This window comes from Lissotriton vulgaris, chromosome 3_2 (genome assembly GCF_964263255.1).
Source record: "Lissotriton vulgaris chromosome 3_2, aLisVul1.2, whole genome shotgun sequence".
In the NCBI taxonomy this organism is placed as follows: domain Eukaryota; kingdom Metazoa; phylum Chordata; class Amphibia; order Caudata; family Salamandridae; genus Lissotriton; species Lissotriton vulgaris.
This window is the reverse complement of record NC_141690.1, coordinates 178,529,407-178,545,773: the sequence shown is the minus strand read 5'-3', so window position 1 is coordinate 178,545,773 and position 16,367 is coordinate 178,529,407. Positions and strand designations below refer to the sequence as shown.

Sequence of the window (16,367 nt, the reverse complement as noted above, 5' to 3'; positions counted from 1 at the left end):
AGTAATGCTTAACATCTACTACTGATAGATCATTCAACTGTGCTGATCAATGGTACCTGGGTTATAATCCATTTTAGATATTCTAAGGTGGCTCGGGCACTGTCTGCTTGTGTGAGAACTTCTTTGCTGCATGGGTTGCTTTTAGTTTGTTTTGGTGCAGCATGAATTTATCTCCAGGAGGAACCTTTGACTGTGCTGTAACACAAAATTCATGTCTAGAAAGAGGGCTTTTTGGCTGTGTAGCTGTTCATCTTCTTACTCACCGCTGCTTTCAGCATCATGCTCTTGGATCTGGTTTTATTAGTATGGCCTTTCTCTGTGGAATCAAGACCTCTAATGAGATCTAAAATGATCTTATGTCGCATGGAAGAGGGGGGAAATCCAACACAAGCTGCAAGTGGAGAATCTTCTGCATATTTGGTTTTAGGTTCTTATACTCCCAAGCCACTGCAGGCTCCTCAATTACACAGATCTTGATCATATTGGTCCTGTTTCAGTGCTGCTGTACGTTGCCTTTCAATTTGTAAATAGGAGCTCATACAGGTCCTTGAATAGTAAAGGATTCCTTTACTCACTTAGTTCTTTCTGAGAACAGAGTGACATTGTTACTGCTAGTCCACTGTGATTGTTCTAGAACTGCGCCTTTGACCAATAGCTTAATTTCTCCCTTAAGTGAGGTTCTTTTAGCATCACTTGAATCAATTTTCCAGTTCAGCACCCCAGCTCCTTTAGTGTATTCTCTAAACTTGTAAAGCATTTTTTTGTTATATTCGTCTCATGGGTATACATAAAGAGAACATCCTCTTGCAATTGTGATTTTTAAAATGAAATAATCCAAACAACAACACTGTATGGAGCAACTAAAAAGGAGGATAGGGTGGAATTGTCCATAGGGTTCTAAACTCATCTGCAAGCCAGTCTGAGGTTGGCACAGTGTCTAGAACAGCAGAGAGATTCTGGGAAAATGGTTGTATATTTATGTGGGTCACCATCGCTTTTTATCAAACAATTTGTGGTTAGCTTTGAAAGTATTTTTAGAAATCATACCATGAGGAAAATACCTCCACATGCTCCGAATATCCAGCAAAGATGAGCGGATAAATAGTTGTGTGTGTGTCTTAGCTGTTAGAAACCATGTTCTAAGAAACAAATTGAAAAAGCATTCAGATAATAGTTTAGTGTGGAATAGTTTAGGGAACATGCAGAAAGTTGGGAGTAGAATGTTTTGTTAGAGGGTAAGACAAAATAAATTTTGAATTTGAGCATAAGAATTTCAGATGAGTGAAATTTATTTGTATTATAAAGCATGGGGTTGTTTATTTTCAGATGAATGATCTCCTATTTGTATTAACATGTCTGCTTGTTTCAAACAAGCCGCGATAATAGATTCCCAAAACGAATGTGCTTCACGCCACATAGCATACTGTTTTCCCATTTCTCTTCTCTATTCTGTTTTCTATCCCCTAGATGCTTCCTAAACTCACCTCTGCCTGCTTTGAATCTCAGATTCAAACGAACCAAGCCATCTCCTGTCAAGAATAAAAATTCTGAATGTAACAACTTCAACATTGTTTTCCCTCCTGGGCTTTCCAAGAAAGCCTCAATGACCCTCATGCCCTTAATTCTCACCCTGCGATTGTTTGTGGGTGATAACTAAAAGTAAAACACAGCAGAAATCAGTGTGGTTTTGCGCTAATAAAACAAAAATGCGAAGTGCACATCAGCAGCTACAACAATGGGGAAATTGTGTTTCAATCTTTAGAAACTAACCTCAATATTTTCTCTAAACTCTATATAGTCCCCAATCTCAAGCACTTGTTTGATATCCTTACTTATTAGAATTACACCCTACTGACCCTCTTTCTCCACACCACATTTGTGTCCATCTGAATCTTTTCTCACTACGTCATCAGCTATCCTAGCCCTGCTACCCACCAGGAACACCCGGCTGGTTACTGCTACACTTCCATCCATCAATGTAAATGTAAAATTGATACTTGTATAGCGCACTACTCACCCGCAAGGGTCTCAAGGCGCTTGTACGAATACCGCTGTGGAACCCATCCTGGCTTTCCCTGTGAGGCGTCCACTCCTGGGCACCCCCAAGGTGGAGGCCAGGCATCCTTAGCGTTGTGGAGATTAAGCAAGCTATTGCCCAAAGTTGCAGAGTGGGACTCCATGATTGGAATAGGCACCAAGGCGAGAATTATCAGGTCCGTGGAATTTTTAGCCCAAGACCCGCCGAGGCGGGGAATTGAACCCTAGTCCCGGGCTAGACCTCTGCATCAGGGTCTGCCGCTCTAACCATTGAGCCACACTTCTCCACGATGTCTCTCTAGAACTGCTTCCCTCCTCCATCTTTTCACCCCTTTTTTCTAGTGCCCTTGGAACACCACCCCTCACTCAGAAAATCGCTTTTTTTGGCTAGCCCCCACCTTGCCTTAGGTTTCTTGTGGACCATTCCAACTTTACCCATTTGGAAGTTTACAAAAAAGCGATGAGAGCAGTGCTTGAATTAATCTCCGCCACAGGTAATTGCTTGGTACTGCATCCCAATGCATTGTTATTTTGCACACCATGCCACCTCAGGTTGGACCCAGCCATCTACCAATTGGTCTTGACCTTGCTCCAGTAGGAACAATCCAGCCTGAACTGCCAGGCCAGGTTCTACCTGAACCGGAACACAAGCAACCCAATGCCAGTTTTGCCCTGATTGGGGCTTTCTAATCAGGTATAGCTTGGTTCAAGTTGCACAGTGAGCACAGGGCCCACGTCTGGGCTAACCCCTCACACTTAGGGTGTCACACTAAAGCATATAAAAATGGTGGGATCAATGTTTCATTTAATCTCCGTCGCTGGTAATTACTCAGACCGCATCCAAGTCCATTGTTATTTATGCACATCATGCCATGTCAATTTGGACACAGCCATATGCAAATATGTCTTCACCCTGCTCAATAGAGACAGTCAAGTTCAAGTTGACAGGCCAGGTCTAGCCTTAACCAGAACGCACTCAACACAAGATCGGGTTCACCACAGGAGGCAAGTTACATCCTGATAACGGGCCATAAATAGGTGCGAAAACGATGTGTGGTGTTGCTAGCACTCCTTCTGGTTGCATAAGGTGGGTCTTTCTATAAAGTTGCATAGTGGTCGAAAAACCATGTACTCGAAAGTGTGCCGAGCAAGTGCAGTGGCTGAGATTAATTCAAGCATTCCATCGATCATCTTATTTTTGTTACAATTTACCCAATCTGGCACTGAAACATGTATAGGTAATATTTCTCCTACATTTCCTGTACTCTCCAATCTCTGTCACACTGGGGCATATTGTTGATAGGTTAAATGTCATTATCCATGAACTTTTCCACCTGAAATCTGTGCTCTTCCTTTCCGGTGACCCATTCTCTGTGGTTCTTGACACCCCTCTCCCACCTTCTAAACATCCTGATCTTGCTATTTCCCCTTATGCCTTACGTACCCTCTTCATTTATGTGATCCAACGCCTTAAAAGTCAAATTCCTCCCTCAGGTAACTTTGCTGTGTAAATCTCATCAAGGCTGTTGCCCATCTCACTGACCCGAAGTTCTCCTCTACTGTAAACCTTAAATAATGCCAAAGCATCAAAATGCATTATATTGGTATTGTATTGACCACAGCCAGGCCAAGAATGCTGAAAATATGGTTCCCATTTTGCCTGGGGTTGCCTTGATTAAGCCAAAGAATCCATCAGTATGCCAAAAATGTCCATGATTATGCCAAGAGTAACAACCTACTGCTATGTATGGCAACAATATGTCAAGAATTGCCATTGTAATGCTATGAACAGCCACCCTTATGCCAGGGAGGGCCACCATTATACCAGAGGTGGCCACAATGAGACCAACAATGCACAAAATACGCCATCAGATGCGAAAACTGTTTTTCTAGAAAAGCCATTTAAAGTAACAAGTGACCATAAATAACTACTGTTGTGCAAAAATTTGCTTTGTATGCTAGTGGGGCATCAGATGCCACTGATAGTCCCAAATGACGGGAAGAGCTGCTAAAGAGGTAGAATATTGCCTTTGGAGAGCCAAAACACGTGCCACAGTCTGACACATACAAACCCAGACCATGGCACAAAAACATTCTCACATACACACGCATGTTTCCACAGACTCTCACGTGCACCCATGTGACATGAGCATACCTGAAACCCTTCGTCCAGCAGTAAGTGAGGCACTTACATGTTGCTGCTATTTTTCTGGACCATGTTTTCTCCCTGCTGCTGGGTCACTCCCATTTGTAGCTCGCAGGTACCCACCGTGCTACTAAAGTCTCGCACACTGGACACTGCACCTACTTTATAACATTGTTTTCTGACTTTCTGTGCAGAAGCGCACACACACACAACCCCTCTCTTTCCTTTCTTCTCCTCAAAAAGGTCTGCAACTTGGCTAATCACCATGTGGCTTTGGTTGTGTAGCATGCTCCTGAGCCGTAAGTTATGCTGTATTTGTGTGACTCTGGTGCTCTAAAATTAAGTTTGTTTGCTTCCACCAAATAGAGGCTGCAGTTGAGTGGCTCTAACTCCTGCAATTACACGAGCAGCTCCTCTCTGCTCCAGGCCCTCTGATTGACCTACTCAGCTGGGCTTGACGCCGCGGGCTACTCACTTTCTCATAGAGAGCTGCTGAAGTAGCTCTCCAACATTTTTCTTCCATCATAGCTGCCAAGGCTAAGTTGCTAAAGCAAATTTATGCTACACTGACTGATTATATGTTGTAGGAAGAGGTATGCTGTTTGACAAATTCTTTTTATGGATATCCTTTGTCCACAAAACTGAAACGGTAATTTGATAATGCTATCCTACTTTAATAAGCTTCGAACCAGCAAAAAATCTTTCTTTTTTTAGGTCTTGCCTACAGAACTCTCTTTTTCTACCATTCTTAAACGTACACTGTACTGTAGGCCAGCTCTTTGCTTACCATTAGTTCCCTTGTTGTCACTCATTTGCTTGCTTCTTATATTCTGACTTAGTCCTCTTCATTTGTTTGACCCTCCCATGGAGCATAGTTTCTTTACCATTGTTTTGATTTAATGACTTCATGCAGGAAACTACTTTTTCGGTTCATTTCAGCACTCCTTTTGAGTGTATGCATGTTCTTGACCTCTCCCTAATGTGCTACTTGGCCCCTCTAACCCATTTAACCCTCACACTTTACAGATTGCTCCTGCTCCCCCAGCTTGCCTGTTGCCTCCCCCTGCCTCTCCATCTGACTTGAATTTTATAAACCCCCACATACATCATCTTGTTTTCCTATCTGACTGCATTTCTAATACTCACCCACCTCGGCAGCCACCGCTCGCCGGCTTTTACTTATAAACCCCACCCACTATACAATTTATTCCCCCAACCTTCCCCCACTGCTCTCCTACCCTCCCACTTTTTTTTATTTACTTTTTAGGAGAGCATGGCAGCTGCAGTCTACTGTCCTGCTGCATCGTCTTAGGTCTCGCCTACTGACCGCACAGGCTACAGCATATATTGTTAACTTACAGTGAGCTTGGAGCCCACCCATTGCCTACGTTTGGGTGGCTTTATCATCACTCTCACTTGCTTGTTTCTTATTTGTTAGCTTGTTTATGCTTTCCTTCCTCTTGTTTGTCCCTCCCATGGAGTATGGATGCCTTACTTGTCTTTCCACTGCTTGTATTCCAAGCACTACTTTGCTTTCTTTTTGTTTAAGTTCCCCACAAGAGTAAATGTGTTTTCCAGCTGTCTTCCTTGTGTACTTCTCTTCTTCCGTTAGGAATGGGGGTCTCTAAGTGGCGGGGGTATTGAACCTTGTTTAAGTAGGGACCTTTCCTTCTAGTCCGGATGAGTAAAGTACACACCTAAGTGTGCCTGTTCTCACCCTCTGCTAGCTTGGCACAGAGCAGTGTGGCTAAACTACAGAGGCAATTGATAAAGCATTTGTATATAACCAACAGAAACACAGATTACATAGAGAGCATATGCACAGTGGGAAGTGCCCAGAGTTCTAAAGCCAACAAAAACAGGTCAGAAAAATAGGAGGCAAAAGGCAAAACGCTTGAAGATAAACCTGCCAAAATGGCTAGGCCCAACTCAAATTCCCCCCCCCCCCCCTCTCCCCACACCGCCCCCCACCAGCCAAAAGCCTGGGGAAACCAGTTAATATCTTGAGGGACTTTCCCGATTGGGGCGATAGAACATGGACCCTGGCCTGCAACAGCAGGGGCACACGTCAGTTCTACACCTTCCTGGACCCAGTTGGATCCCTTTGTCCATGCTGTCAGGGCACACTAAGCTAACCCATTGGGAGCTCTTCTACTCACCTGCTGAGCCCATCTGTGATGCGCCTAAACTTACTTTGCTCATAGATTTATCGCAGCAGGCAGACAGTACCCACATGGCCAACATAGTGGTGACTCCTGGATCCAACCTGGGACTCAGCCCACCCTCACTCCCTCTACTCAAGAGACAAGACATGGGGCCCCTCACCTATCCCACTACACTGGGACCTATCTGGGTCACTACAAACCCACCATACCTCACTCAGTTATGGAAAACCGGAGCCACCTCCTTCAGGATCACCCCCAAAAGATTCCACCAAATGTTCTGCCTCCAGTTCATGCTTCCTGGGGGTCAGAGAGCTTACACTCTACCAGGTGTTAGCATAGCTCTGGGAAACAGGGACTAAACATATGCTCTCCAACAATTGAACCATACAGCCCCCCAGATATGGTAACCAAACTACTCTCCATCTCACCATCCAGTGCCTTGCAAAAGTACCCCACATCACCCTCATGAGATTGTTGAGACAGTGTCTGACTGTTTGTCATTCAACCCACACTCTTATGGGCGGTCTCCATACTGCATAACAGGGCATCTACCATGGGGGAACCCCTCACCCTGCTCCTCTCATCTAGAGTCATTACAGTGTCCCTCTCACCGCTAGGAATATAATTCCATGCGCCAGTTCCCCAGTCCACTTCAGGGACCCTCTGCACCACTGGAGCTACCTCACAAAACTGAACCCTCTGGTGTATGTCAAACCCCTCCTTGAAGCTGGGCACAGGGTCTGAGTGTGTGTTCTTCTCCCTCAATACTGAACATAACTCTTTTGCTGCCACCATCTGAGCTGGATTCCACCCTCATGGTAGTCCCCTCCAGCCCAACCATGCTCAGTTCATGAACTACACACATTTATTTTTCTTGGGCAACGGCCCTCTTGGCCTGAGCCATCCCGAGTTCCTTGTCGAACTCTCCCAGCCTCCGCTCGCAAGCCAGAGACAATTCCTTTCTCTCTGTTTTCCCACACTTTCGGAGAAGTCCTCCTCCTCAGAAACCTCTGGTAGTGTTGCTGAAATTTTTTTTTCCTCATAGCAATCAATCAATCTAAAAAGCTTTATTTCGACCGTATGGCCATAAAAGCACATAAAAAAGGTAATACAATACGTTTTAGATAAAAAGAACCAACATTAGAATGTCATCATAAAATTTGTGTACATTAGTGCTGTATTAAGAAATAGTACATATCTAATTTGTACAAAGTTTTCTAATTTATTCTTAAATGCGCTCCCTCACAGCAACACTCAGTACTATGCTTGGATACAAGACCATGATCAACAGAGTTTATGTATTCTACCTTGAGTGCGGGAGGGGTTAAAGTATGCATAAAAAGCTTTTGACTTCATCTAATAGATATATGTAACTGTGTTAAAAAGCCGCGTTAAAACCGATAATATGATACATTTATAAAAGGAACCTGGAGGAAGGCTAGTTGCAGTAACAATAATCATACAATGGATATGTGCAAACATGGCATAGCAGCGTGTATAAAGGATGCTAGGAGTTTCCTGATAGCAAAACAGAGCTGCCTCCATATCCCTCCTTGTGGATCCTCTCTCCACAGGCAACCCCCTCTCCTTGCAAAATGCTTTTATCTCCATCATATAGATGTGCAGGTGCCAGAAGTTGATCTCCATGGTCAAAACCTCCCAGGTGCAACAACTAGTGTCCCAGTATCAACAATACATCTAGGAGGATACCAGAGAAGGGAAAAAATAGTATGTGGTCGCGTAATGGTCTGCACTCGACACGTGATGTACACCAATTACTGTGGGTCAAGTACAAATACAAGTACAAATACTGTGGGTCAAGTGCAAATACAAGTTCACCGCTTACTACCAATGTTAACAAGGATTTGCAATGCAATAGGTCTCGCATTTGCAAAAGTTTGAGCTACTTTTATTGTAAATGACATTGCCTTTTATTTATGTTTTGGTTTTTGAAACATAAATAAAAGCCATTGTCATTTACAATGCCAATTGGTTAAACTCGCATAAATGCGAGACCTATTGCATTGCAAATGCTTGTTGTTACCGAAAAGCCCTTTTTACAGCGCATACTGGCTCTTTTAACGTTATTCACAAAAACAAACTAGTCCCATTATTATCATCAGTGCTATTCTCATTGTTGGCATTGGCACTAGTCCCATGGTTATCAGTGCTATTCTCAGTGCTATTCTCATTGCTGGCATCGGCACTAGTCCCATTGGTATCATCAGTGCTATTCTCATTGGCATCGGCACTAGTCCCATTGTTATCACATTGTTATCATCCGTTGTATTCTCATTGTTGGCATCTGCACTAGTCCCATTGTTATCATCAGTGCTAAGCTCATTGTTGTCAGGAGCACTAGTCCCATTGTATCATCAGTGCTATACTCATTGTTGGCATCAGCACTAGTCCCATTGTTATCATCAGTGCTATTCTCCTTGTTGGCATCGGCACTAGTCCCATGGTTATCAGTTCTATTCTCATTGTTGGCATCTGCACTAGTCCCATTGTTATCATCAGTGCTAAGCTCATTGTTGTCATTGTCACTAGTCCCATTGTTATCAGTGCTATACTCATTGTTGGCATCAGCACTAGTCCCATTGTTATCATCAGTGCTATTCTCATTGCTGGCATCGGCACTAGTCCCATTGGTATCATCAGTGCTATTCTCGTTGGCATCGTCACTAGTCCCATTCTTATCATCAGTGCTATTGTCATTGTTTTCATGGGCACTAGTCCCATTGTTGTCATCAGTGCGATTCTCATTGTTGGTAGGAGCACTAGTCCCATTGGTATAATCAGCGCTATTCTGATTGTTGTCATGGGCACTAGTACCATTGGTATCATCAGTGCTACTCTCATTGTTGGCATCGTCACTAGTCCCATTGTTATCAGTGCTATTCTCATTATTCACATCGACGCTAGTCCCATTGGTATCATCAGTGCTATTCTCATTGGCATCGGCACTAGTCCAATTGTTATCATCAGTGCTATTCTCATTGTTGTCAGGAGCACTAGTCCTATTGTTATCATCAGCGCTATTCTGATTGTTGTCATGGGCACTAGTCCCATTGGTATCATCAGTGCTATTCTCATTGTTGTCATGGGCACTAGTCCCATTGTTATCATCAGTGCTATTCTCATTGTTGTCATGGGGAATGGTCCCATCGTTATCATCAGTGCTATTCTCATTGTTGTCATGGGGAATGGTCCCATCGTTATCATCCGTGCTATTCTCATTGTTGTCATGGGCACTAGTCCCATTGTTATCATCAGTGCTATTCTCATTGTTGTCATGGGGAATGGTCCCATCGTTATCATCAGTGCTATTCTCATTGTTGGCATCAGTACTAGTCCCATTGTTATCGTCAGTGCTATTCTCATTGTTGGCATCAGCGCTAGTTCCATTGTTATCAGTGCTATTCTCATTGTTGGCATCGGCACTAGTCCCATTGTTATCATCAGTGCTATTCTCATTGTTAGCATCAGCACTAGTCCCATTGGTATTATCAGTGCTATTCTCATTGGCATCGGCACTAGTCCCATTGTTATCATCAGTGCTATTCTCATTGTTAGCATCAGCACTAGTCCCATGGTTATCAGTGCTATTGTCATTGTTGGCATCGGTACTAGTCCCATTGTTATCAATGCTATTCTCATTGTTGGCATCGGCACTAGTCCCATGGTTATCAGTACTATTCTCATTGCTGGCATCGGCACTAGTCCCATTGGTATCATCAGTGCTATTCTCGTTGGCATCGTCACCAGTCCCATTGTTATCATCAGTGCTATTGTCATTGTTTTCATGCGCACTAGTCCCATTGTTGTCATCAGTGCGATTCTCATTGTTGGCAGGAGCACTAGTCCCATTGGTATCATCAGCGCTATTCTGATTGTTGTCATGGGCACTAGTACCATTGGTATCATCAGTGCTATTCTCATTGTTGGCATCATCACTAGTCCCATTGTTATCAGTGCTATTCTCATTGTTGGCATCAGTACTAGTCCCATTGTTATCATCAGTGCTATTCTCATTGTTGTCATGGGGAATGGTCCCATCGTTATCATCCGTGCTATTCTCATTGTTGTCATGGGCACTAGTCCCATTGTTATCATCAGTGCTATTCTCATTGTTGTAATGGGGAATGGTCCCATCGTTATCATCGGTGCTATTCTCATTGTTGGCATCAGTACTAGTCCCATGCATTGTTATCATCAGTGCTATTCTCATTGTTAGCATCAGCACTAGTCCCATGGTTATCAGTGCTATTCTCATTGGCATCGGCATTAGTCCCATTATCATCAGTGCTATTCTCATTGGCATCGGCATTAGTCCCATTGTTATCATCAGTGCTATTCTCGTTGGCATCGGCACTAGTCCCATTGGTATCATCCGTGCTATTCTCATTGTTGTCATGGGCACTAGTCCCATTGTTATCATCAGTGCTATTCTCATTGTTGTCATGGGGAATGGTCCCATCGTTATCATCAGTGCTATTCTCATTGTTGGCATCAGTACTAGTCCCATTGTTATCATCAGTGCTATTCTCATTGTTAGCATCAGCACTAGTCCCATGGTTATCAGTGCTATTCTCATTGGCATCAGTACTAGTCCCATTGTTATCATCAGTGCTATTCTCATTGTTAGCATCAGCACTAGTCCCATGGTTATCAGTGCTATTCTCATTGGCATCGGCATTAGTCCCATTGTTATCATCAGTGCTATTCTCGTTGGCAACGGCACTAGTCCCATTGTTATCACATTGTTATCATCAGTGCTAATCTCATTGTTAGCATCAGCACTAGTCCCATGGTTATCAGTGCTATTCTCATTGCTGGCATCGACGCTAGTCCCATTGTCCTCATCAGTGCTATTCTCATTGTTGTCATGGGCACTAGTCCCATTGTTGTCATCAGTGCTATTCTCATTGTTAGCATCAGCACTAGTCCCATGGTTATCAGTGCTATTCTCATTGCTGGCATCGACACTAGTCCCATTGTCATCATCAGTGCTATTCTCATTGTTGTCATGGGCACTAGTCCCATTGTTGTCATCAGTGCTATTGTCATTGTTGGCATCGGCACTAGTCCCATTGTTATCACATTATCATCACTGCTATTCTCATTGTTAGCATCAGCACTAGTCCCATGGTTATCAGTGCTATTCTCATTGCTGGCATCAATGCTAGTCCCATTGTCATCATCAGTGCTGTTCTCATTGTTGTCATGGGCACTAGTCCCATTGTTGTCATCAGTGCTATTGTCATTGTTGGCATCGGCACTAGTCCCATTGTTATCATCAGTGCTATTCTCGTTGGCATCGGCACTAGTCCCATTGTTATCACATTGTTATCATCAGTGCTATTCTCATTGTTAGCATCAGCACTAGTCCCATGGTTATCAGTGCTATTCTCATTGCTGGCATCGACGCTAGTACCATTGTCATCATCAGTGCTATTCTCATTGTTGTCATGGGCACTAGTCCCATTGTTGGCGTCAGTGCTATTGCCATTGTTGGCATCAGCACTAGTCCCATTGTTATCATCAGTGCTATTCTCATTGTTAGCATCAGCACTAGTCCCATGGTTATCAGTGCTATTTTCATTGCTGGCATCGGCACTAGTCCCATTGTTATCATCAGTGCTATTCTCGTTGGCATCTATAGAAAAAATATATGCCAACCCACTTTGTTTAGTTTGCTCTGAATTATTAGCAACAGATCAATATGAACTTTGATATGTTAGGTATATTTATTTTTACCTTATCTTTAAATACTCTTTTCTGCAAAAATCATTGGTTTCTATGTCAGAAACAACACAACATATATAACAAATATATACATCAACTTATACACAACATTTACCAAAAAACATTATTACATACATATACACATTCACTATACATTATACTTTCATTATACACAATATTGCTTATGCAAATCTCTTTTAGACTGTTCCAAAGGCAAATCTCAGCTCCTTGCCTCGTTAACCATCAGTGATTTACAATTAGAGGAACAGTAGTGAACAAAGTCACGATCAACCGGAGATAACACACAATATCAATTCTGTGAGTCAATAGTTGTAAATATTTTGAAATTTTATCTCCGTTCTGCCGACGTGTTTCGAACACCACACAATAGTTATGGGTTCTCCTCAGGGCTTTGTCACTTCTATCTGCATGTGTATAGGAAAAAAGAGAAACACCCAAAAACGTTTAAGTATAAGATTCTCTAGCCTCATCTTTTGCAGTGCTCACATTATACTGCATATCGGGTCCATATTACCTTTCATGTAGCTGTAGTTGTCCTATGTCAGATTCTAAGTCTTTAGAGCTGCAATCTAAAGAATATTAATGGATCCTATTAGAGCCAGACTTGGATTGAACCTTTAGGTTACTTTAACAAAAACACTGCAAGACATACCTTTTGGTGTCTTTTTGGGTCCGTGTATGGGCGTCTCCCTATGGCTCGGAAACACTTGTCACCTCCGGAATCGTCACTAGTCCCATTGTTATCATCAGTGCTATTGTCATTGTTTTCATGGGCTCTAGTCCCATTGTTGTCATCAGTGCGATTCTCATTGTTGGCAGGAGCACTAGTCCCATTGGTATCATCAGCGCTATTCTGATTGTTGTCATGGGCACTAGTACCATTGGTATCATCAGTGCTATTCTCATTGTTGGCATAGTCACTAGTCCCATTGTTAACAGTGCTATTCTCATTGTTCACATCAACGCTAGTCCCATTGGTATCATCAGTGCTATTCTCATTGTTGGCATGGGCACTAGTCCCATTGTTATCATCAGTGCTATTCCCATTGTTGTCATCAGAACTAGTCCTATTGTTATCATCAGTGCTATTCCCATTGTTGTCATCAGCACTAGTCCTATTATCATCAGTGCTATTCTCATTGTTGGCATGGGCACTAGTCCCATTGTTATCATCAGTGCTATTCTCATTGTTGGCATCAGCACTAGTCCGATGATTATCACTGCTATTCTCATTGTTGGCATGGGCACTAGTCCCATTGTTTTCATCAGTGCTATTCTCATTGTCAGGAGCACTAGTCCTATTGTTATCAGCGCTATTCTGATTGTTGTCATGGGCACTAGTCCCATTGGTATCATCAGTGCTATTCTCATTGGCATCATCACTAGTCCCATTGTTATCAGTGCTATTCTCATTGTTGGCATCAGTACTAGTCCCATTGTTATCATCAGTGCTATTCTCATTGTTGTCACGGGGAATGGTCCCATCGTTATCATCCGTGCTATTCTCATTGTTGTCATGGACACTAGTCCCATTGTTATCATCAGTGCTATTCTCATTGTTGTCATGGGGAATGGTCCCATCGTTATCATCAGTGCTATTCTCATTGTTGGCATCAGTACTAGTTCCATTGTTATCATCCGTGCTATTCTCATTGTTGGCATCAGCGCTAGTCCCATTGGTATCATCGGCGCTATTCTCATTGTGTCATGGACACTAGTCCCATTAGTATCATCCGCACTATTCTCATTGTTGTCATGGGCACTAGTTCCATTGGTATAATCAGCGCTATTCTCATTGTTGGCATGGGCACTAGTCCCATTTTTATCAGCGCTATTCTCATTGTTTGCCATGGGCACTAGTCCCATTGTTGTCATCAGTGCTATTCCCATTGTTGTCATCAGCACTAGTCTTATTGTTATCATCAGTGCTATTCTCATTGTTGGCATCAGCACTAGTCCGATGATTATCACTGCTATTCTCATGGTTGGCATTGGCACTAGTCCCATTGTTTTCATCAGTGCTATTCTCATTGTCAGGAGCACTAGTCCTATTGTTATCAGCGCTATTCTGATTGTTGTCATGGGCACTAGTCCCATTGGTATCATCGGTGCTATTCTCATTGTTGTCATGGGCACTAGTCCTATTGTTGTCATCAGTGCTATTCTCATTGTCATGGGCACTAGTCCCATTGTTATCATCAGTGCTATTCTCATTGTTGTCATGGGGAATGGTCCCATCGTTATCATCAGTGCTATTCTCATTGTTGGCATCAGTACTAGTCCCATTGTTATCAGTGCTATTCTCATTGTTAGCATCAGCACTAGTCCCATGGTTATCAGTGCTATTCTCATTGGCATCGGCATTAGTCCCATTGTTATCATCAGTGCTATTCTCGTTGGCATCGGCACTAGTCCCATTGGTATCATCAGTGCTATTCTCATTGGCATCGGCACTAGTCCCATTGTTATCATCAGTGCTATTCTCATTGTTGTCATGGGCACTAGTCCTATTGGTATCATCAGCACTATTCTGATTGTTGTCATGGGCACTAGTCCCATTGGTATCATCAGTGCTATTCTCATTGGCATCATCACTAGTCCCATTGTTATCAGTGCTATTCTCATTGTTGGCATCAGTACTAGTCCCATTGTTATTTTCAGTGCTATTCTCATTGTTGTCACGGGGAATGGTCCCATCGTTATCATCCGTGCTATTCTCATTGTTGTCATGGGCACTAGTCCCATTGTTATCATCAGTGCTATTCTCATTGTTGTCATGGGGAATGGTCCCATCGTTATCATCAGTGCTATTCTCATTGCTGGCATCGACGCTAGTCCCATTGTCATCATCAGTGCTATTCTCATTGTTGTCATGGACACTAATCCCATCGTTATCATCAGTGCTATTCTCATTGTTGGCATCAGTACTAGTCCCATTGTTATCATCAGTGCTATTCTCATTGTTAGCATCAGCACTAGTCCCATGGTTATCAGTGCTATTCTCATTGGCATCGGCATTAGTCCCATTGTTATCATCAGTGCTATTCTCGTTGGCATCGGCACTAGTCCCATTGGAATCATCAGTGCTATTCTCATTGGCATCGGCACTAGTCCCATTGTTATCATCAGTGCTATTCTCATTGTTGTCATGGGCACTAGTCCTATTGGTATCATCAGCACTATTCTGATTGTTGTCATGGGCACTAGTCCCATTGGTATCATCAGTGCTATTCTCATTGGCATCATCACTAGTCCCATTGTTATCAGTGCTATTCTCATTGTTGGCATCAGTACTAGTCCCATTGTTATTTTCAGTGCTATTCTCATTGTTGTCACGGGGAATGGTCCAATCGTTATCATCCGTGCTATTCTCATTGTTGTCATGGGCACTAGTCCCATTGTTATCATCAGTGCTATTCTCATTGTTTTCATGGGGAATGGTCCCATCGTTATCATCAGTGCTATTCCCATTGTTGGCATCAGTACTAGTTCCATTGTTATCATCAGTGCTATTCTCATTGTTGGCATCGGCGCTAGTCCCATTGGTATCATCGGCGCTATTCTCATTGTGTCATGGACACTAGTCCCATTAGTATCATCCGCACTATTCTCATGGGCACTAGTCCCATTGTTATTATCAGTGCTATTCCCATTGTTGTCATCATCACTAGTCCTATTGTTATCATCAGTGCTATTCTCATTGTTGGCATGGGCACTAGTCCCATTGTTATCATCAGTGCTATTCTCGTTGGCATCGGCACTAGTCCCATTGGTATCATCAGTGCTATTCTCATTGGCATCGGCACTAGTCCCATTGTTATCATCAGTGCTATTCTCATTGTTGTCATGGGCACTAGTCCTATTGTTGTCATCAGTGCTATTCTCATTGTTGTCATGGGCACTAGTCCCATTGTTATCATCAGTGCTATTCTCATTGTTGTCATGGGGAATGGTCCCATCGTTATCATCAGTGCTATTCTCATTGTTGGCATCAGTACTAGTCCCATTGTTATCATCAGTGCTATTCTCATTGTTAGCATCAGCACTAGTCCCATGGTTATCAGTGCTATTCTCATTGGCATCAGTACTAGTCCCATTGTTATCATCAGTGCTATTCTCATTGTTAGCATCAGCACTAGTCCCATGGTTATCAGTGCTATTCTCATTGGCATCGGCATTAGTCCCATTGTTATCATCAGTGCTATTCTCGTTGGCAACGGCACTAGTCCCATTGTTATCACATTATCATC

At 43.0% G+C, this 16,367-nt stretch overlaps 1 protein-coding gene across 6 annotated transcripts in view; it reads left to right on the top strand.

Annotated features, from left to right (window-relative positions):
• The window catches only part of RGS12 (regulator of G protein signaling 12), a 691,597-nt gene that overhangs the window by 282,680 nt on the left and 392,550 nt on the right, over positions 1 to 16,367 (top strand). The window lies entirely within an intron of this gene.